Here is a 20,677-nt window from a genome sequence, read left to right as displayed (position 1 = left end):
GGTCCTCTGAACAGTTTGATGCCCAATATGTATAGGTGTACCCAAGCATGTGGCATATAGGGGCCCTAAAATGAAGACCCCCATATAGTCTGTCATTTCAGGTACTGCAAAATCAACACATTTACATCGATTTGGGGGGGGCAAAAGTAGAAAACAGTAAGTTCACCCCAGAAAACCATATATTTTCGGAAAGTACACATTCCAACGAATCCAAATTGGGTATGCATGTCTTTCTACGCCAAAGTACCAAGCCGCAAATCATTCCTAAATTTGGTGATTTAGGTGACATTTCCAAAAATCACCTCAAAATATCTACCCTGCAGCATCGTATTACACACATACTTTTAGGTATCAAGACAAATCACCCCAAATATGAAAGCCTAGGGTCCTCTGAACAGTTTGATGCCCAATATGTATAGGTGTACCCAAGCATGTGGCATATAGGGGCCCTAAAATGAAGACCCCCATATAGTCTGTCATTTCAGGTACTGCAAAATCAACACATTTACATCGATTTGGGGGGGGGCAAAAGTAGAAAACAGTAAGTTCACCCCAGAAAACCATATATTTTCGGAAAGTACACATTCCAACGAATCCAAATTGGGTATGCATGTCTTTCTACGCCAAAGTACCAAGCCGCAAATCATTCCTAAATTTGGTGATTTAGGTGACATTTCCAAAAATCACCTCAAAATATCTACTCTGCAGCATCGTATTACCCACATACTTTTAGGTATCAAGAGAAATCATCCCAAATATGAAAGCCTAGGGTCCTCTGAACAGTTTGATGCCCAATATGTATAGGTGTACCCAAGCACGTGGCATATAGGGGCCCTAAAAGGAAGACCCCCCCTTGTATGTTCTGTCATTTCAGGTACTGCAAAATCAACACATTTACATCGTTTTGGGGGGGGGCAAAGGTAGCAAAAAGTAAGTTCACCCCAGAAAACCATATATTTTCGGAAAGTACACATTCCCACGAATCTAAATTGGGTATGCATGTCTTTCTACTACAAAGTACCAAGCCGCAAACCATTCCTAAATTTGGTGATTTTGGGGACATTTCCAAAAATGACTTCAAAATTTCGACCCTGCAGCATCGTATTACCCACATACTTTTAGGTATCAAGACAAATCACCCCAAATATGAAAGCCTGGGGTCCTCTGAACAGTTTGATGCCCAATATGTATAGGTGTACCCAAGCACGTGGCGTATAGGGGCCCCAAAACGAAGACCCCCATATGGTCTGTCATTTCAGGTACTGCAAAATCAACACATTTACATTGTTTTGAGGGGGGCAAATGTAGAAAAAAGTAAGTTCACCCCAGAAAACCATATATTTTCGGAAAGTACACATTCCTACGGATCTAAATTGGGTATGCATGTCTTTGTACTCCAAAGTACCAAGCCGCAAACCATTCCTAAATTTGGTGATTTTGGGGACATTTCCAAAAATGACTTCAAAATTTCGACCCTGCAGCATCGTATTACCCACATACTTTTAGGTATCAAGACAAATCACCCCAAATATGAAATCCTGGGGTCCTCTGAACAGTTTGATGCCCAATATGTATAGGTGTACCCAAGCACGTGGCGTATAGGGGCCCCAAAACGAAGACCCCCATATGGTCTGTCATTTCAGGTACTGCAAAATCAACACATTTACATTGTTTTGAGGGGGGCAAATGTAGAAAAAAGTAAGTTCACCCCAGAAAACCATATATTTTCGGAAAGTACACATTCCCACGGATCTAAATTGGGTATGCATGTCTTTGTACTCCAAAGTACCAAGCCGCAAACCATTCCTAAATTTGGTGATTTTGGGGACATTTCCAAAAATGACTTCAAAATTTCGACCCTGCAGCATTGTATTACCCACATACTTTTAGGTATCAAGACAAATCACCCCAAATATGAAAGCCTGGGGTCCTCTGAACAGTTTGATGCCCAATATGTATAGGTGTACCCAAGCACGTGGCGTATAGGGGCCCCAAAACAAAGACCCCCATATGGTCTGTCATTTCAGGTACTGCAAAATCAACACATTTACATTGTTTTGGGGGGGGCAAAGGTAGAAAAAAGTGCGTTCACCCCATAAAACCATATATTTTTGGAAAGTACACATTCCTGCGAATCCAAATTGGGTATGCATGTCTTTGTACTCCAAAGTACCAAGTCGCAAGCCTTTCCTAAATTTGGCGATAAAAGCAACTGTTTTTACATTTCTGAAAATCGCCTAAAAATATTGCAATTGGCCGCATTTATCTCACCCAATTTCTTACATACAATTGTAAAACACCATAAATATTGATGCCAAGGGTCTACTGAACAGTTTGATGCCCAATATGCATAGATATACCAAGGCAGCTGGCATGTGCGGACCCCAAATAAAAATAGTGAATATGAGTTTTCTCCGCTGCCGATTCGCCTTCTGTGAACATAGACCCTTGACTTCATATTATTTGCCTCAAGACCCTCCTAACAGCAATGACCCCCCAAAACCATACATTTTTGGAAAGTACACATTCTGCCGATTCCAACAAAGATAACGACGTCTTTCTACACGAAACTACCAAACTGCAAAGCTTTTCTAAACATATAGGTTTTTACAACATTTCTGAAAATCGCCTAAAAATGTTGCAGTTTGCCGCATTTATCGGACACAATGTTTTACGTACAAAGAAAAATCTCTCTAAATATGGACGTCAGAGGTCTAATAAATAGTTTGATGCCCAATATGTATAGATTTACCAAAGTATGTGTTGTGTATGGACCCCAAATGAAAAACGTAACTATGAATTTTCACGCTAGCCAACTAAGCTGCAGAAAAGAGAACCCTAACTGTACGTTATGTGCCGTAAGACCCCCAAACTGTAAAAAGACCCCCAGAAACCCATATATTTTTGGAAAGCACATATTTTGGCGGATCAAACTAAGTAAAATCTATCTTTCTATACCAAAGCACCAAACAGCAAAACGATACTAAAGATACATAGGGAACAATAATGCAGGGATAAAATTGCAATAAAACCACAAAAATAGCGTAAATCAATCACTAATTACGCTGAATAATTGTTCTGACAGCGTAATTAGTGGCCGAAATCGATTATCCAATAGTCACGCTGCCAAAATAACACGTTTTTAGGCAAAAAAAACAAAAGATAACAGTATAATGAATTCGTAAAAAAAAAAAAAAAACACCTGTTTGTGTATACATATTTGTGCACTAATAAAAGTTATCTGAGTGTGCAAATACATGTAAATAAGTGTAAATAAGTGTAAATAACTGTACAAAAGGGACCAAGTGTGCTAAAATTAAAAAAAAAAAATTTAAAAAAATTCCAATCTTTACTAAAATGCATAAATGTACTGTAAGTATGTGTAGGTGCAGGTAAGTGTGTAAAAAAAACGTGCACTTACCGTTTTTGGAGCAGGAGAATCGCTGTCTTCTTTGGAGGAGTCCTGGCAGCGTGTCTGCAGAGTTGCTGCGCAGCAGGAAGTGCGTGGGCGGCTCTGCAGGCAGGAAGAAGGTGAGTTGAGTAGCAGACGCTCCATGCGATGCGTCTGCTACTTTGAAGTCGGATCTGCGACAATCGAGTCGCAGATCCGACTTGACAGCCCCCCAGCCTCGTTGCCTAGGGGGCTGTCTTCTCTCCCCACTCTCTGCGGAGGCGGCAAAAGCCGCCGAAGCAGAGAGAGCGCTCAGCTGCCAAAGAACGTACAATGTACGTTCTTGGCAGCCTGAGCATTTGCCTGCCAGCACGTACGCCGTACGTGCTTGGCAGGCAAAGGGTTAAAGGGATACTGTCATGGGAAAAAACATTTTTTCAAAATGAATCAGTTAATAGTGCTGCTCCAGCAGAATTCTGCACTGAAATCCATTTCTCAAAAGAGCAAACAGATTTTTTTATATTCAATTTTAAAATCTGACATGGGGCTAGACATTTTGTCAATTTCCCAGCTGCCCCTGGTCATGTGACTTGTGCCTGCACTTTAGGAGAGAAATGCTTTCTGGCAGGCTGTTGTTTTTCCTTCTCAATGTAACTGAATGTGTCTCAGTGGGACATGGGTTTTTACTATTGAGTGTTGTTCTTAGATCTACCAGGCAGTTGTTATCTTGTGTTAGGGAGCTGCTATCTGGTTACCTTCCCATTGTTCTTTTGTTTGGCTGCTGGGGGGAAAGGGAGGGGGTGATATCACTCCAACTTGCAGTACAGCAGTAAAGAGTGATTGAAGTTTATCAGAGCACAAGTCACATGATTTGGGGCAGCTGGGAAATTGACAATATGTCTAGCCCCATGTCAGATTTCAAAATTGAATATAAAAAAATCTGTTTGCTCTTTTGAAAAATGGATTTCAGTGCAGAATTCTGTTGGAGCAGCACTATTAACTGATTCATTTTGAAAATTATTTTATTTCCCATGACAGTATCCCTTTAATGATTTGTTGATGTTCTGGTGGTCTGATTAGTAATCTCCAGATGTAACATATGAGTTTCCAACACTGGTAGACCTTAGTTTGCAAGACATTTGGATTGTACTAACAGAAGAAGCCGATGCCCTTGTAAAGCTTGAAGTAATGGATCCATATCAAGATGTCTATAGTTTCCAGGTGGTTTTTGGCCTCCCCAGTTATGCCCCAATGGTGGGGTTACTTTGCATTTGGCAAAAGACTGGCTTGTAACTGCAGAAACAGTGGAGGGGGGTAGAAAATGGGAAAGTTAATATACAGTATGTGCAGCTTTTTGGTGAAATGGAAATATATGTATGTAATGGGAGCCAAGCAATGCATGGAATGAAATGCACGCGTGGAATGTGTGAAGCCCAACACTGCGCTACAGAGAGGGGATATTTTTATTCTCAGTTGGAATCAGAGGCTCACACTATGTTGTGATGAATGGGACACATTGAATTCATGCAGCAGGGAATATCCCATGGCATGGAGAGTATTGCATCAGTCTAATGCGATAGAACTATCTGCACATGGGATCCACTACTAATAACAAGTTAGTGTAGCCAAGATGCACCCCCAGAAGGTATTATATTTTGGGTGCATCTTGACCACACCTCATTATGGACTTGGCTATGACACCAGAATGCACTCCTTGTTCTGCCTGAAGCTTTTTGAGTATTTTGTGTGCATTTTCCAGGTATAGTAGAGTGATATGGTGCTTATAGTAGCATTGGGATAATAGTCTCTGGGAAGGGATTGTGACTGTGGGATAGCAGGTATAGTAGGGAGAGATGGTGTCTATAGTAACAGTGGATAATAGTCTCTGGGAAGGGTGTGTGACTGTGGGATAGCAGGTATAGTAGGGAGAGATGGTGTCTATAGTAACAGTGGATAATAGTCTCTGGGAAGGGAGTGTGACTGTGGGATAGCAGGTATAGTAGGGAGAGATGGTGCCTATAGTAACAGTGGATAATAGTCTCTGGGAAGGGAGTGTGACTGTGGGATAGCAGGTATAGTAGGGAGAGATGGTGCCTATAGTAACAGTGGATAATAGTCTCTGGGAAGGGAGTGTGACTGTGGGATAGCAGGTATAGTAGGGAGAGATGGTGTCTATAGTAACAGTGGATAATAGTCTCTGGGAAGGGAGTGTGACTGTGGGATAGCAGGTATAGTAGGGAGAGATGGTGCCTATAGTAACAGTGGATAATAGTCTCTGGGAAAGGAGTGTGACTGTGGGATAGCAGGTATAGTAGGGAGAGATGGTGTCTATAGTAACAGTAGATAATAGTCTCTGGGAAGGGAGTGTGACTGTGGGATAGCAGGTATAGTAGGGAGAGATGGTGCCTATAGTAACAGTGGATAATAGTCTCTGGGAAGGGAGTGTGACTGTGGGATAGCAGGTATAGTAGGGAGAGATGGTACCTATAGTAACAGTAGATAATAGTCTCTGGGAGGGGAGTGTGACTGTAGGATAGCAGGTATAGTAGGGAGAGATGGTGTCTATAGTAACAGTGGATAATAGTCTCTGGGAAGGGAGTGTGACTGTGGGATAGCAGGTATAGTAGGGAGAGATGGTGCCTATAGTAACAGTGGATAATAGTCTCTGGGAAGGGAGTGTGACTGTGGGATAGCAGGTATAGTAGGGAGAGATGGTGCCTATAGTAACAGTGGATAATAGTCTCTGGGAAGGGAGTGTGACTGTGGGATAGCAGGTATAGTAGGGAGAGATGGTGCCTATAGTAACAGTGGATAATAGTCTCTGGGAAGGGAGTGTGACTGTGGGATAGCAGGTATAGTAGGGAGAGATGGTGCCTATAGTAACAGTGGATAATAGTCTCTGGGAAGGGAGTGTGACTGTGGGATAGCAGGTATAGTAGGGAGAGATGGTACCTATAGTAACAGTGGATAATAGTCTCTGGGAGGGGAGTGTGACTGTAGGATAGCAGGTATAGTAGGGAGAGATGGTGTCTATAGTAACAGTGGATAATAGTCTCTGGGAAGGGAGTGTGACTGTGGGATAGCAGGTATAGTAGGGAGAGATGGTGCCTATAGTAACAGTGGATAATAGTCTCTGGGAAGGGAGTGTGACTGTGGGATAGCAGGTATAGTAGGGAGAGATGGTGCCTATAGTAACAGTGGATAATAGTCTCTGGGAAGGGAGTGTGACTGTGGGATAGCAGGTATAGTAGGGAGAGATGGTGCCTATAGTAACAGTGGATAATAGTCTCTGGGAAGGGAGTGTGACTGTGGGATAGCAGGTATAGTAGGGAGAGATGGTGTCTATAGTAACAGTGGATAATAGTCTCTGGGAAGGGAGTGTGACTGTGGGATAGCAGGTATAGTAGGGAGAGATGGTGTCTATAGTAACAGTGGATAATAGTCTCTGGGAAGGGAGTGTGACTGTGGGATAGCAGGTATAGTAGGGAGAGATGGTGCCTATAGTAACAGTGGGATAATAGTCTCTGGGAAGGGAGTGTGACTGTGGGATAGCAGGTATAGTGGGGAGAGATGGTGTCTATAGTAACAGTGGATAATAGTCTCTGGGAAGGGAGTGTGACTGTGAGATAGCAGGTATAGTAGGGAGAGATGGTGCCTATAGTAACAGTGGGATAATAGTCTCTGGGAAGGGAGTGTGACTGTGGGATAGCAGGTATAGTGGGGAGAGATGGTGTCTATAGTAACAGTGGATAATAGTCTCTGGGAAGGGAGTGTGACTGTGGGATAGCAGGTATAGTAGGGAGAGATGGTGCCTATAGTAACAGTGGGATAATAGTCTCTGGGAAGGGAGTGTGACTGTGGGATAGCAGGTATAGTAGGGAGAGATGGTGCCTATAGTAACAATGGATAATAGTCTCTGGGAAGGGAGTGTGACTGTGGGATAGCAGGTATAGTGGGGAGAGATGGTGTCTATAGTAACAGTGGATAATAGTCTCTGGGAAGGGAGTGTGACTGTGAGATAGCAGGTATAGTAGGGAGAGATGGTGCCTATAGTAACAGTGGATAATAGTCTCTGGGAAGGGAGTGTGACTGTGGGATAGCAGGTATAGTAGGGAGAGATGGTGCCTATAGTAACAGTGGATAATAGTCTCTGGGAAGGGAGTGTGACTGTGGGATAGCAGGTATAGTAGGGAGAGATGGTGCCTATAGTAACAGTGGATAATAGTCTCTGGGAAGGGAGTGTGACTGTGGGATAGCAGGTATAGTAGGGAGAGATGGTGTCTATAGTAACAGTGGATAATAGTCTCTGGGAAGGGAGTGTGACTGTGGGATAGCAGGTATAGTAGGGAGAGATGGTGTCTATAGTAACAGTGGATAATAGTCTCTGGGAAGGGAGTGTGACTGTGGGATAGCAGGTATAGTAGGGAGAGATGGTGCCTATAGTAACAGTGGGATAATAGTCTCTGGGAAGGGAGTGTGACTGTGGGATAGCAGGTATAGTAGGGAGAGATGGTGCCTATAGTAACAATGGATAATAGTCTCTGGGAAGGGAGTGTGACTGTGGGATAGCAGGTATAGTGGGGAGAGATGGTGTCTATAGTAACAGTGGATAATAGTCTCTGGGAAGGGAGTGTGACTGTGAGATAGCAGGTATAGTAGGGAGAGATGGTGCCTATAGTAACAGTGGGATAATAGTCTCTGGGAAGGGAGTGTGACTGTGGGATAGCAGGTATAGTAGGGAGAGATGGTGCCTATAGTAGCAATGGATAATAGTCTCTGGGAAGGGAGTGTGACTGTGGGATAGCAGGTATAGTAGGGAGAGATGGTGTCTATAGTAACAGTGGGATAATAGTGTCTGGGAAGGGAGTGTGACTGTGAGATAGCAGGTATAGTAGGGAGAGATGTGCCTATGGTAACAGTGGATAATAGTCTCTGGGAAGGGAGTGTGACTGTGGGATAGCAGGTATAGTAGGGAGAGATGGTGCCTATAGTAGCAGTGGATAATAGTCTCTGGGAAGGGAGTGTGACTGTGGGATAGCAGGTATAGTAGGGAGAGATGGTGCCTATAGTAGCAATAAGAATAATGGCTTTTTGGAATTCCGGTGAAAAATAGTATTAAGTGGAATTTGTTTCTAAAAATAAGAGAAAAAAACAGTTTATTTTTGGAGTGTGTAATCACTAAGGATTGTAATTAATTAGTGTCTAGTGAGTATGATCCCTGGGAACGGATGGGTTTTCTGATCGAGGATACAGACATATGCCCCAGTTGCTTCTTGTCTTGAAGTTTGTGTCGGGAGTAGACGGGAGGAGGAATAAATAAGTCAGTTGTACGTCAGACATAAATCTGGGGTTTTAACCCTCAAAGGGAAATTTTCCTTAAAACGATCTTGTTTGTACGATGTAAACACATCATTTCATTGTGCAGCGAAGTTGTTACACCCAGAAGGATATGGAGTGACTGAGCTTTGTTCATCTATCCAGGAGACTTCTACTGCCAGCAGCAACACTCTAATTATTCCCATACTCGGCCTCCTTTCCCTGAGCAGTTCAAAGCAATAAGACCCTGTGTTCACGCCAGAGCCGTTTAACCCTTTACTGCTTTTCATGAAATCTGCGTGCGACCAGAGGTACATGGAGTAAAATAGTTTATGTTTAGCCCCTAACAGTTAGAGCTGTTACCACTGATTCAGGGAGACAATTCCACATCTTCACAGCTCTCACTGTAACAAACCCCTTCCCAATATTTAGCTGGAACCTCTTTTCTTCTAATCGGAATGGGTGACCTTGTGTCAGCTGGAAAGACCTACTGGTAAATAAATCATTAGAGAGATTATTATATGATCCCCTTATATATTTATACATAGTTATCATATCTCCCCTTAAGCGCCTCTTCTCCAGCGTGAACATCCCCAATTTGGCCAGTCTTTCCTCATAGCTAAGATTTTCATACCTTTTACCAGCTTAGTTGCCCTTCTCTGTCCCCTCTCTAATACAATAATGTCCTGTTTGAGTGATGGAGACCAAAACTGTACGGCATATTCTAGATGGGGCCTTACTAGTGCTCTATACAGTGGGACCCCCTCCTCCCGTGACTCTCTGCCACATTTAATACAAGTCAAGACCTTATTTGCCCTTGATGCTGCTGACTGGCATTACTTGCTACAGACAAGTTTATTATCTACAAGGACTCCAAGCTCCGTCTCCATTATGGATTTGCCTAGTGCAGTCCCATTAAGGTTATAAGTAGATATTGTTACATCCCAGGTGCAGGACTTTACATTTATCAACATTGAGGGGCACATTTACAAAGCTCGAGTGAAGGATTCGAATTAAAAAAACTTCGAATTTCGACCATCGAATGGGCTACTTCGACCTTCGACTACGACTTCGACTACGAATCGAACGATTCGAAGTAAAAATCGTTCGACTATTCGACCATTCGATAGTCGAAGTACTGTCTCTTTAAGAAAAACTTCGACCCCCTACTTCGGCAGCTAAAAGCTACCGAAGTCAATGTTAGCCTATGGGGAAGGTCCCCATAGGCTTGCCTGAAATTTTTTGATCGAAGGATTATTCCTTCGATCGTTGTATTAAAATCCTTCGAATCGTTCGATTCGAAGGATTTAATCGTTCGATCGAACGAATAATCCTTCGATCGTTCGATCGCAGGATTTGCGCTAAATCGTTCGACTTCGATATTCGAAGTCGAACGATTTTAGTTCCTAGTCGAATATTGAGGGTTAATTAACCCTCGATATTCGACCCTTCATACATCTGCCCCTGAATCTCATTTGCCACTTAGCTGCCCAGATTGCCAGTTAGTCAAGATCCTGTTGCAAGTGCCACATCCTGGATGGAATTAATTGGGCTGATAGTTTTGTCTCATCTGCAAACACTGATACATTACTTACAATAATCTCCCCTAAGTCATTAATGAACAAGTTAAAGAAAAGTGGACCCAATACTGAGCCCTCAGGAACCTAAGAACTTTATTCCAAGCAGATTAGGATTTATTTTCTGTCCAGTTCAAGATGGAGTCACGTCAAGTTTTAGATGCCTGCTGTGTCATGTGACTGATCATGTTTCCCCTTCCATGTGAATTTGGGCAGCGCCATGTTGGTGTCACTTCATCTGGTATCAAGTCTGGTCCCATCTCTATGTGGCAAGTGGTCACGCTGAGCTTTATTTCAGCCAATAGAGTGGGGGCAATAACATGAGTATAATTCACCACCCAAACAAAGGGAACATGTTGCAGAATGGTTTTTGGATCAGTTATAGTGGTACAACCTGTGCCCTGTGCCCAAGCCAATTTACTATAAATATAACAGTGTTTATATCATCGGGAAGGGATGGAGAGAGCTCATAGAAACACACAGTGTTACCCATGGTCTACTCACTTGTCTCTTAGGAAAACAAATTATAATAAACATAGTGTGTAACAATGTCTATCCCCTCTCTGGCTTTATGTGCATTCCATTCATTTTTGCAATGAACAGCCCTTAAGCCAGGGGCACCATGGTTGCTATAGATACTGGTGTAGGAGGTCAGGAAATGTTATTCCTGGAGTGGCCTGGACAGCTAGTTTTTTTATTTTTAAGGGGCCTCTCACTTTAGGGCAAGGCTATAACTGGAACCCACAGCACTGGTCAACCATTTAGTTGCATGGGTCCCCAAGAATGGGGACTCATTCTTAATATCGTACTCTGAATTATCAGTGGGTGTTAAAAGGAATAAAGTTGCAGAATGTTTTGATTTAAGTGTCGTACAATTGTAATGTAGGACCCCGCAACTATTAGGTTGTGACTCTGGTTTATGTTGTACAATAAAAAATAGCAACAGGTTCTAAAGTGGATCACCGTACCAGAGGCCTCCCCTTCAGACTAGAGGAAAAGAAGTTTCATTTAAAGGAACAGAGTAGGGGGTTCATCACAGTCAGGACAGTGAGGTTGGGGAATGCACTGCCGGGTGATGATTCAGTTAATGACTATAAGAGGGACTTGGATGATTTCTTGGACAGACATAATACAAAGGCTATTGTGATACTAAACTCTATAGTTAGTATAGATATGGGGATATATCATTTATGTGAAAGTAGGGAGGGGTGTGTGTATGGGGCTGGGTTTTCATTTGGAGGGGTTGAACTTGATGGACTTTGTCTTTTTTCAACCCAATTTAACTATGTAACTATGTAAGAACACTAAGCATCTGTTCGCAGAACACTAAGCATCTTACTATCAGCCAGTAGGCTGACCTTGCTTCATGGTGCCTTTCACTCTCAGACTGTGAGCTGGCCCTGTCTCATGGTGCCTCTTAATCTCAGATTTAAGGCCAACTCTGCTTCATGGTGACTCTTACTCTCATGTAGCAGTCCATCTATACTTCATGGGGCCTCTTACTCTCAGTCTGTAGGCCAACCCTGCCTCGTGGTGCCTCTTACTCTCAGCCAGTAGGCCATCCATGCTTCATGGGGCCTCTAACTCTCAGCCAGTAGGTCAACCCTGTCTCATGGTGCCTCTTACTCTGAGATTGTAGGCCAACCCTGCTTCATGGTGTCTCCTATTCTCAGCTTGTAGTCCGACACTGCCTCATGGTACCACTTACTCTCATACAGTAGGCTGACCCTGCCTCATGGTACCTCTTGCTCTCAGCAAGTAGGCTGGGTCTTTCCTCATGATACCTCTTAGGGTGTGGTAGCAGCTACTTGTTGTGACTACAAAATACCAAAAAAATATCATAGCAAATGCCATAGACAGTTCTACTCTGCTTAACTCTTGAGGCAGCCTACTGCCCCTTAAACCATTTCCCTCACATTCCAGAGCCTCTGTGGTCTGTGCAGCCTTTGCCAGCCTTGTATCTATATAACAGTATCAGGTTTCTTTTCCATACTCCCACTGCTCCATGGTAACTAAAATAAATGAAAAACAGAAATAGCAGAATGCGGATCACTTGTGGAGTCAGCCTTGTGACGAGGGGCTCTGTATGCTGAGCTTTATATTGCACAGGCACTTAGTGTATCTTTAGGGCGGTCTGTTTCCTCTCACTCCCTTGTTTCTCTTTGGAAGATGGAGTATAATAATCCAGTCTAATACTGAATACGCCCAGTATGACAGTCTGTGCCATGATACAATTACATATACAAACGTTTAGTCACTCAAGAATGCCGGCACTGCTATACACAGAATATTAATCAGACTAACATAAGACTTTTTTTTACATTTTTTTAAACTTTTTGGTGTCCCACTGTCGCAAATAAAAGTGTTGGATCCGTCCTTTGCTCTTAACTTTTACTATAATGTAGACAGTGATATTCTGAGATATATTGCAGTTGGTCTTTATTTTTTATTTGCTATTTTGAACTATTCAGCAGCTGTGCAGTTTTAAAATTCAACAACTATCTGGTTGCTATGCCCCTTACCCTAGTAATCCCGCAGTGGTTTGAATGAGAGACTGGAAGATGAATAGGAGAGAGCCCAAATAGAAAGATAAATAATAAAATGTAAAAATAACAAAAAAATGGTAGCCTCGGAGAGCAATAGTTTTTGGCTGCATTGACTTCCTTTATACATCAGTATTTAAATGGACACTGTGGAATAAAGAATATTAATTATAGTAAAAAAGTGTCAGTTTTTTAGATTATTAAAAAAAAATATTTTGAAAAAAACTATAGTTAGCTTTAGTATCATTTGGGAATTTAGCTGTCTTCATAGCAGAAAATAAGGCATCGTCAGTTCCTACTTTATTTGTTTGATGTTCCATGAAAGGAGGAGGCACCCCCAGTGATTCTAGTTGCTTGAAGGACAAGGAAACCTTTCAAATAAGTGAATGTAAAACTGATGATGGGGCTATTCATGTACATTCATTATTTATTTATTTTTAATTCCAAGATATTAAAGGATACATGTACTGTTAATATGAATGAATTGTGTTACAACAGCGCCACCTGCTGGTCAGTTTCCCACCAGTCTGACCACCAAGTAGTCAAGGAAGTTGTCAGGAGAAAGAAAGAGGCTGCTCTGATTTTCTTCTGCTTAGGAAAGATTTGAGAAAAGTTTCTAATTGTTTTGCTAAGCAGAAGAACATCAGAGCAGCCTCTTTCTTTCTCCTGACAACTTCTTCCTTGACTACTTGCTGGTCAGACTGGTGGGAAACTGACCAGCAGGTGGAGCTGTTGTAACAAAATTCATTCATATTAACAGTACATGTATCCCTTAATATCTTGGAATTAAAAAATAAATAAATAATGAATGTACATCGCAAAAGTGCTTAGAATAGCCCCCTCATCAATTTTACATTCAATTATTTTTAAGGTTTACTTATCCTTTAAGTTATTAGGGGAGGATTTTTGCCACCTGCAGAAAGTTTCTTAAAGGGGGTTTTCACCTTCCAAACACTTTTTCCAATTCAGTTGTTTTTAGATTGTTCCTCAGAAATAAAGACTTTTTTCAATTACTTTCCATTATTTATTTTTTACTATTTTTCCAAAAATCAACCCTTTAACTCACCATATGACAGCGGCACCTTTGACTGTGCTGCCCATAGTGAAATCCTTTTGTCTTAAGATAGAATGTTCTTGACCTCCAACTGGGAAGGCATAATTAAAACTTTTTTGGCCACTAGAAGCACTAAAAGACATAAGGACACATTAGGCGCTATAAAACTACATGGAAGCTTCATTGAATAATAAGAAAGGCTATTGCATAGTGAGTCTCTGGTATAAAGATTGTGAGGCAGGTATCCTACACAACAATTGCTGAGAAACAGTCCTAACAGTCCTAACGTGTCCCCCCCCACAGAAGAATACTGGGGGGCAAAAAAAAAACCTCTTACAGTATGTTACTTGTTAATTAATGACATCTAATGATTCTGAAATAGTAATAACGTCACAATTACTGTTACAGTAGCCGTAACACGTACAGTATATGGATCTTTCCACTGAACCCCCTGTAGGGTTTGTGCAACATCTGCTCTCTTGCTGGTGCGCTTGTGGCTTTCTCTTCAGGGATGAACTGATTTCAGAGAATTCCTGTCCTTCAGTGAGTTTGTGAACTTTTTAGAAACACAAAACAATAGAAAACTGGCTTAGCATAGTCAGTTAAAAAGCCTAGAAATATTGCAGTTGATCTCAAAGCTTACGATCCATGATCCATAGTGTTCCAGTCAATGTTTTCCCTGGTTTCTTGTAGGCCGTATGTTCTGGAGCTTAGATATAAACAGGTCAAAAAACTATGGCACCCAAGGCAAGGATGTCCATATTCCCCCCGACTACTTCCAGGACACATGCAGATGAATCTATGTGTTGAAGTAGATGGGTCACCAGACGAACCCTTTTTAAGGCCGTGAATGCTATAGTAGACGTTTTATGAATGTATTTGGCATTGGTTTTGTTAATTGGATCTGAAACATAAAACAGCTTAAACACAATAAAGATTTTCTAGAACTGTATTCTTTCTTTTCCTAAAATGATTTTGCCCTAGGCAGGTACCTTTGCCCACTAAATCCGGCACTGCCCGTAGCTCCAGTCCTGAATGTATATATATGTGTGTGTGTGTTAGGCAACCTATGGAATAGTTGTCGATAACTAGGGAAATCTTTATTAAACAGGCATAGATAATAATTGCTGTACCTTATGTTGTGTTTGACTTGGGTTGTATGCAGCATTTAAACCAGGAGTCCACAACCTTTTTTTACAGATGTGATACATTCAAATGTAATAAGATTTGGGGAGCAATACATGCATGAAAAGAGTTCCTCAGGTGTTGGACTTGGCTTGACACAAGGAGAAAAATGGTGGATCTCGGGCCCTCGTGGGCCCACTGGCTTAAACCCTCTCTCTGCTGGAAGACTCTGACCTTGCTTCTCCTGTCCCTACCTGCCCCACCCTCCCAATGACTGCAAGAAGAAAAAGGTATGTATGGGGAGGGCCACAGAGAGGCTGTGGCTTGGGCAGGGGCCCCGGGACCCCCAGTCCAACACTGCTCGCGAATACGAAATAAGGGATGTAATTGGCTATTTGGTAGCCCCTATATGTACTGTCAGCATTCAGGAGACTCTGTTTGGCAGTAGACTTGGTTTTTATGCCTCCAAAACTTGCCTCCAAGCCTGGAATTAAAAAAAAATCACCTGCTTTGAGGCCACTGGGAGCAACATCCAAGGGGTCGGAGAGCAACAGGTTTAGCGTTAGTCACTGGTTGGGGATCACTGTCGTAAGCCATAAAGAGTGATGTTTATGATGATGGTGTTATGTTTTATGACCAAATTCACCTTTTCTTGTCATATTGATCCTACATTTGGAATTCTTCAGATGTGCTGGGGCATGTTGATTATATTGTTTTAAAATGCATCCTGAACGTCCCTTGAGAATGACATCATAAAAGCACCGATATCTGCTTATGTTGTAGCCACAACACTACAAATGTATATATTATGTGAGCCATTGGCCAACAAATGGGTAAAAAGCTGATATTTTTCTGATTACAGCCATCTGGTCAAAATGAGTCATTCTTAACATTACTCAGTGGTTAGGAATAATGTAAGGAGGGAGGTTAAGAGCGAGACCTGGCTAAAGTAGATTGTGTGAGTCAACATTTTGTAACACTGTTTGGAGGAGGAGGAGATAACAAATTAAGAAGTAGGTCTCATAAAAGAGATGATTGGTTTCCACTGGTTATGCCACCTAACCAAAAATATATATAAACCGTCTTTACCAGTTACAAACATGGATCCTTCACCAGGGGTGGCTTCTTCTAGACTAGAGCATTATTGTACTGGGATTCTTTCATTTAGAATCTTCATTTTCACATGCACAGATTATCCAGCTTTCAGGTAAGATGCTCTTCCCGTTGGCTTATTGTGATCTTATCTTGTTCTTTAACATTAGTGGCATGAGGCATGTGTAGTCTGTTTTTAATATAGTACAACCATAGGACTCCAAAAATGGATTTCAATGAGGTTCTAGGATAGGATTACATACCTGCCCTCATACAGAAATTGTATCCACATGGTCACTCTATTTAAAGGGCCAACAATTGGATCTATAGGCCAAATTCCTTCCCATGCAGCTAGGCTGAAGCACCTATGTAAACCAGATGGAGACCTTCTCTGCCCTATAATACTAGTTCTTTATGATAGACATCTTGCTTTGAGGCCTAAGGAGATATATGAGCTCAGCAGAGGAAAGGGAACGTCTAAGCTCTAAGTCTCGGCTCTACATGCTCTTGGCCCATTGTTATTAAGGAATTATTTATTTCTCTATTTATGGGTTCCATTCAAGCCCTACAGCTGTTGATAGGCTTCACTTCTCGGTGCCTTTGGTTGGGATGCTGGTAAATGTTGCTCCAGTCACATTTGAATAACAAAAATATGTATTAATTATTAACAGATTAATATATCATTTGTCATTTTATCAGGGTCACATTCAGGCCAAGGGGCCAGTGTAAGGCCCACAGCAGCCCTGCTTTAAAACAAGCCCTGGTTTATATATAATTAATTAAAAGTAGATATCCTGCAGCACAAAGGCAAAAGTGAAAATAATCTAATACAAAGCTTTGGGGTCCTACGAAACAGAATAATCCTTACAATTCTATACCTTGACTTAAGGTGGCCATAGACGTAGACACCAAACGAGCGGATCTCTCCCCGATATGCCCACATTAATGCATCCGATATGGGCAGTCACATCGCGGCACTGCGTACACGCACAGATGTGGCTGCGATCCAACGGGATTTTTTAACCTGCCCAATCGAGATCTGCCCAACTTTCGGCCAGATATTGATAAGGGAAGCCTGTTGGATGGCCCCACACATGGGCCAATAAGCTGCCGGCCAAGAACCTCGCTCCCATTGGTGCCACAGGCTGCACCTTACCCCGTTACTCCTATTTTATTAAGGTTAACCTCAGATATCTCATTATGTTATGGCATGCTGTTTGCTGGCCAGACTCCTCATTGCTGACCAATGCTAGTCATTATCATGTTCCTGTTATTTGAGTCTGAGTGCATACAGCGTGTAGGACAGTAGTAATTGACCACACTTTGAGTCCACGTTGACTATGATAAATAAGGCCACTGTAAATGATGGGTACTCCTGTATTATCTATAATTAAACAGGTCAGTTAAAGGATGAGGATGGTTGAAAGGGTTTATGAGTAACCAGCTCTTAGGCCATCTGTTGTTTAGAGGCCAGCCCCCTGAGGATATAAGCATTTCCTCCTCCATTATTTTGTGGGTTGAGATACTGCAGAGCCTCTTTTGTTAGACTTACAGGATACCAGGAAATTCATCATCTTTGCCACAAACAAACTTCGGCCTGGGCTTGATTATAAAAGGCCTAAAATAGGCTCAGAGATAATTCCCTTATTCTGTCGGGGCCCCAGATCTGTGTTTTATAGACTTTATTGGTCTAGCTTGGAGAGAAACTCCTTCATTTGCTTTATCATAGGCTACTTGTTACAGACCCAACCCACCTTTTCATCTATTTGTATGTGTCACTGAATCAGGGCAGCTAAACACACTTAAACATGAAGGACACCTCATACTGATTACTTTTTATAGGCTCCACCCACTTAAAGGGGACATATAGTCAAGAACACATTTTTAAGATATTGAGATAGGTGCCTTCTAAAGTGACTTTATATGTTGTTTTAGTGAAAAATTTCCCAGAAACCTTCATAGCACCAGCTATTTCACCTAAACAGACCTGACAGGGAACTACAGTTCAAATTTCCATTAGTAGTGGTAGGGCTGTGATTGGCGACCATCATCTTCCTGGGGTTTTAGGCAAGGGCAGTTAGTGCACCCCTACTTCTCAACTGACAAAGGACCATGGAGAATGTATCTGGAGCTTCAGTAAAGGGGGAGTTATTATATAGTGCCAACATATTCTACTTTACAGTGATTACATATCATCCACAATCCTAGCCCAGTGGAACAATCTAAGTTTCTACCATATACACACAATGGACACGTTTATCACTAGCCAATTAAAAGGATGGACCCCCTTATATATATTTAGTTGGGGGAACCCCTTATATTGGTTTATGAGTATGGGATGAAGGCCACACAAGCAACTCCTGATAGTGCCCTGGATGGAATCAAACCACAATCAGCAAGGCCCACTGCACCACCATGATCAGGGCAATATGGTCCCTTTAAGGGGGCAGTTTGCCTTTAAATTAATTGTTAGTATAATGTAGACAGTGATATTCTGAGACAGTTTAGTCTTCATTTTTTATGGTTTTCAGTTATTTCGCTTTTAGTTCAGCAGCTCTCCAGTTTGGTATTTCAGCAGCTACCTGGTTGCTAGGGTCTTATTTTCCCAAGCAACCAGGCAGTAGTTTGAATAAGAGACTGGAATAAGAATAGGAGGCGGGCTGAATATGGAGATAAGCAATAGGTTTTTTTGCCTACTGGGGGTCAGTGACCCCCCCCATTTGAAAGAGGTAGAAGAGGAAGACACATAACTCAAAAACTATAAAGAATAAATAATAAAGGCCAATTGCAAAGTTGCTAGGAATAGGACATTCTGTGGCATACTAAAAGTTGACTTAAAGGATAAGTAAACCTTGAAAATAAGTGAATGTAGAATTGATGAGGGGGCTATTCTAAGCACTTTTGCAATGTACATTTATTATTTATTTATTTATTTTTAATTCCAAGATATTAAGGGATACATGTACTGTTAATATGAATGAATTTTGTTACAACAGCGCCACCTGCTGGTCATTTTCCCACCAGTCTGACCACCAAGTAGTCAAGGAAGAAGTTGTCAGGAGAAAGAAAGAGGCTGCTCTGATTTTCTTCTGCTTAGGAAAGATTTGAGAAAAGTTTCTAATTGTTTTGCTAAGCAGAAGAACTTCAGAGCAGCCTCTTTCTTTCTCCTGACAACTTCTTCCTTGACTACTTGCTGGTCAGACTGGTGGGAAAATGACCAGCAGGTGGCGCTGTTGTAACAAAATTCGTTCATATTAACAGTACATGTATCCTTTAATATCTTGGAATTAAAAATAAATAAATAATAAATGTACATTGCAAAAGTGCTTAGAATAGCCCCCTTGTCAATTTTACATTCATTTATTTTAAAGGTTTACATATCCTTTAAGGGTGAGCCACCCCTTTAACCCTAGTTTTATTTGAAATAGTCACATGGTATAACTGAATCAGTGAAGGCCAAGCATACCTACACTATTTATTCTTTATGACCGTTGCCGTACGGTATAACCGAACGAGCGAAGGCAACGCACATGTGGAGCAGCTCATATAAAAATACTTGGTTGGTTAGAGCTGGAAAGAACAGATCTTTTTCCGGGCTGGGGAGGGGGTTGCACACAGCACTCTCCCCTCTTGTGGTGTGTTTCCCATTAGCAGACATCTCCTGTTCCGACTCCTGACAAGACTCTGCAAACTTGTTTACTCTCCGGAGAGCACAAAAGAAAAAGGGGTGGAGGGGGGGGTCACTTTGAATTGCAGACATTGCCGAGGGGCAGGGGAATTGCTTGATCTTAGTTTGTCCCGAGTTGGGTTTCCCTTCCACTCACAGTGAGAGGGGGGAGCGCTGGTTTGGTGGCAGTGCTGACGTCGGCAGGAGAAGTAACACAAGGATGGGGGTTAATCGCGCACAAAAGGAGAATTTGTTCAATATCTTAACCCCAGTCGTCCTGCACTGACAGGTAGAGCCGTGCGCATAAAGAACATTTTTTCTCTCCTTCTCTCCCTGTTTTTCAAAGTAACGGGGAGGGAGGGTTAAAAAGTAAACTTTGCCGGGACAGACTATATGAGAATGGAAGGGGCGCATGTAAAGTCCCACTCACAGGATGTTTAAATACTCCCAGTCTCCGGCTCTTCGGCTCAGGAACTATTTTACGTCTCTTTTTCGCATCGGAACTTTTGGATCTCGCTGGACTTCATGAATTCGCTGTGGATCTTAAACATTTTGCACTCAGAGAGAATGAGATTTCCTTGGTGAGTATGGGGGCTTTTTGTTTCGTGGAAACAGGGATGTTTTAACTTGGATTCTTGGATTCTTATTCTTGGACAGTCCTGTGGGGGACATTTAAGTTATATTCACACACAGAGTATTTTTATGTTCCTTGTGTGATTATATTTATGAAGTCGGTCGTCTGTTTGGGGTTGATTTGGAATTTTGATTCTCAGACCCAGGAACTGTTGTTGGGCTACAATTGGCAGCACCTCCACTGGTTGGATAAACAAATACTATAAATGTATATTTGTCATTAAACAGATTAATATATCCTTTGTAATTTTATCAAGGACACAATCAGCCCAAGGGGTC

General features: G+C 41.9%; 1 protein-coding gene across 2 annotated transcripts in view; it reads left to right on the top strand.

Annotated features, from left to right (window-relative positions):
- Positions 1-20,677, top strand: part of gjc2.S (gap junction protein gamma 2 S homeolog) — a 53,520-nt gene that overhangs the window by 16,721 nt on the left and 16,122 nt on the right. The window contains exon 1 of one of the 2 annotated variants that reach the window (XM_018268974.2): positions 19,676-20,346. The exons of the other annotated variant lie outside the window; for it this stretch is intronic. The gene's annotated coding sequence lies outside the window, so the exon portion shown is untranslated. Of the gene's footprint in view, positions 1-19,675; positions 20,347-20,677 lie in introns of those variants that run through there. 2 annotated transcript variants of the gene reach the window in all.

The sequence above is a fragment of the Xenopus laevis genome, chromosome 6S (assembly GCF_017654675.1).
Source record: "Xenopus laevis strain J_2021 chromosome 6S, Xenopus_laevis_v10.1, whole genome shotgun sequence".
NCBI classification, from domain to species: Eukaryota; Metazoa; Chordata; class Amphibia; order Anura; family Pipidae; genus Xenopus; species Xenopus laevis.
Note: the sequence above shows the minus strand (reverse complement) of the source record. Positions and strands in the feature narration are given on the sequence as shown.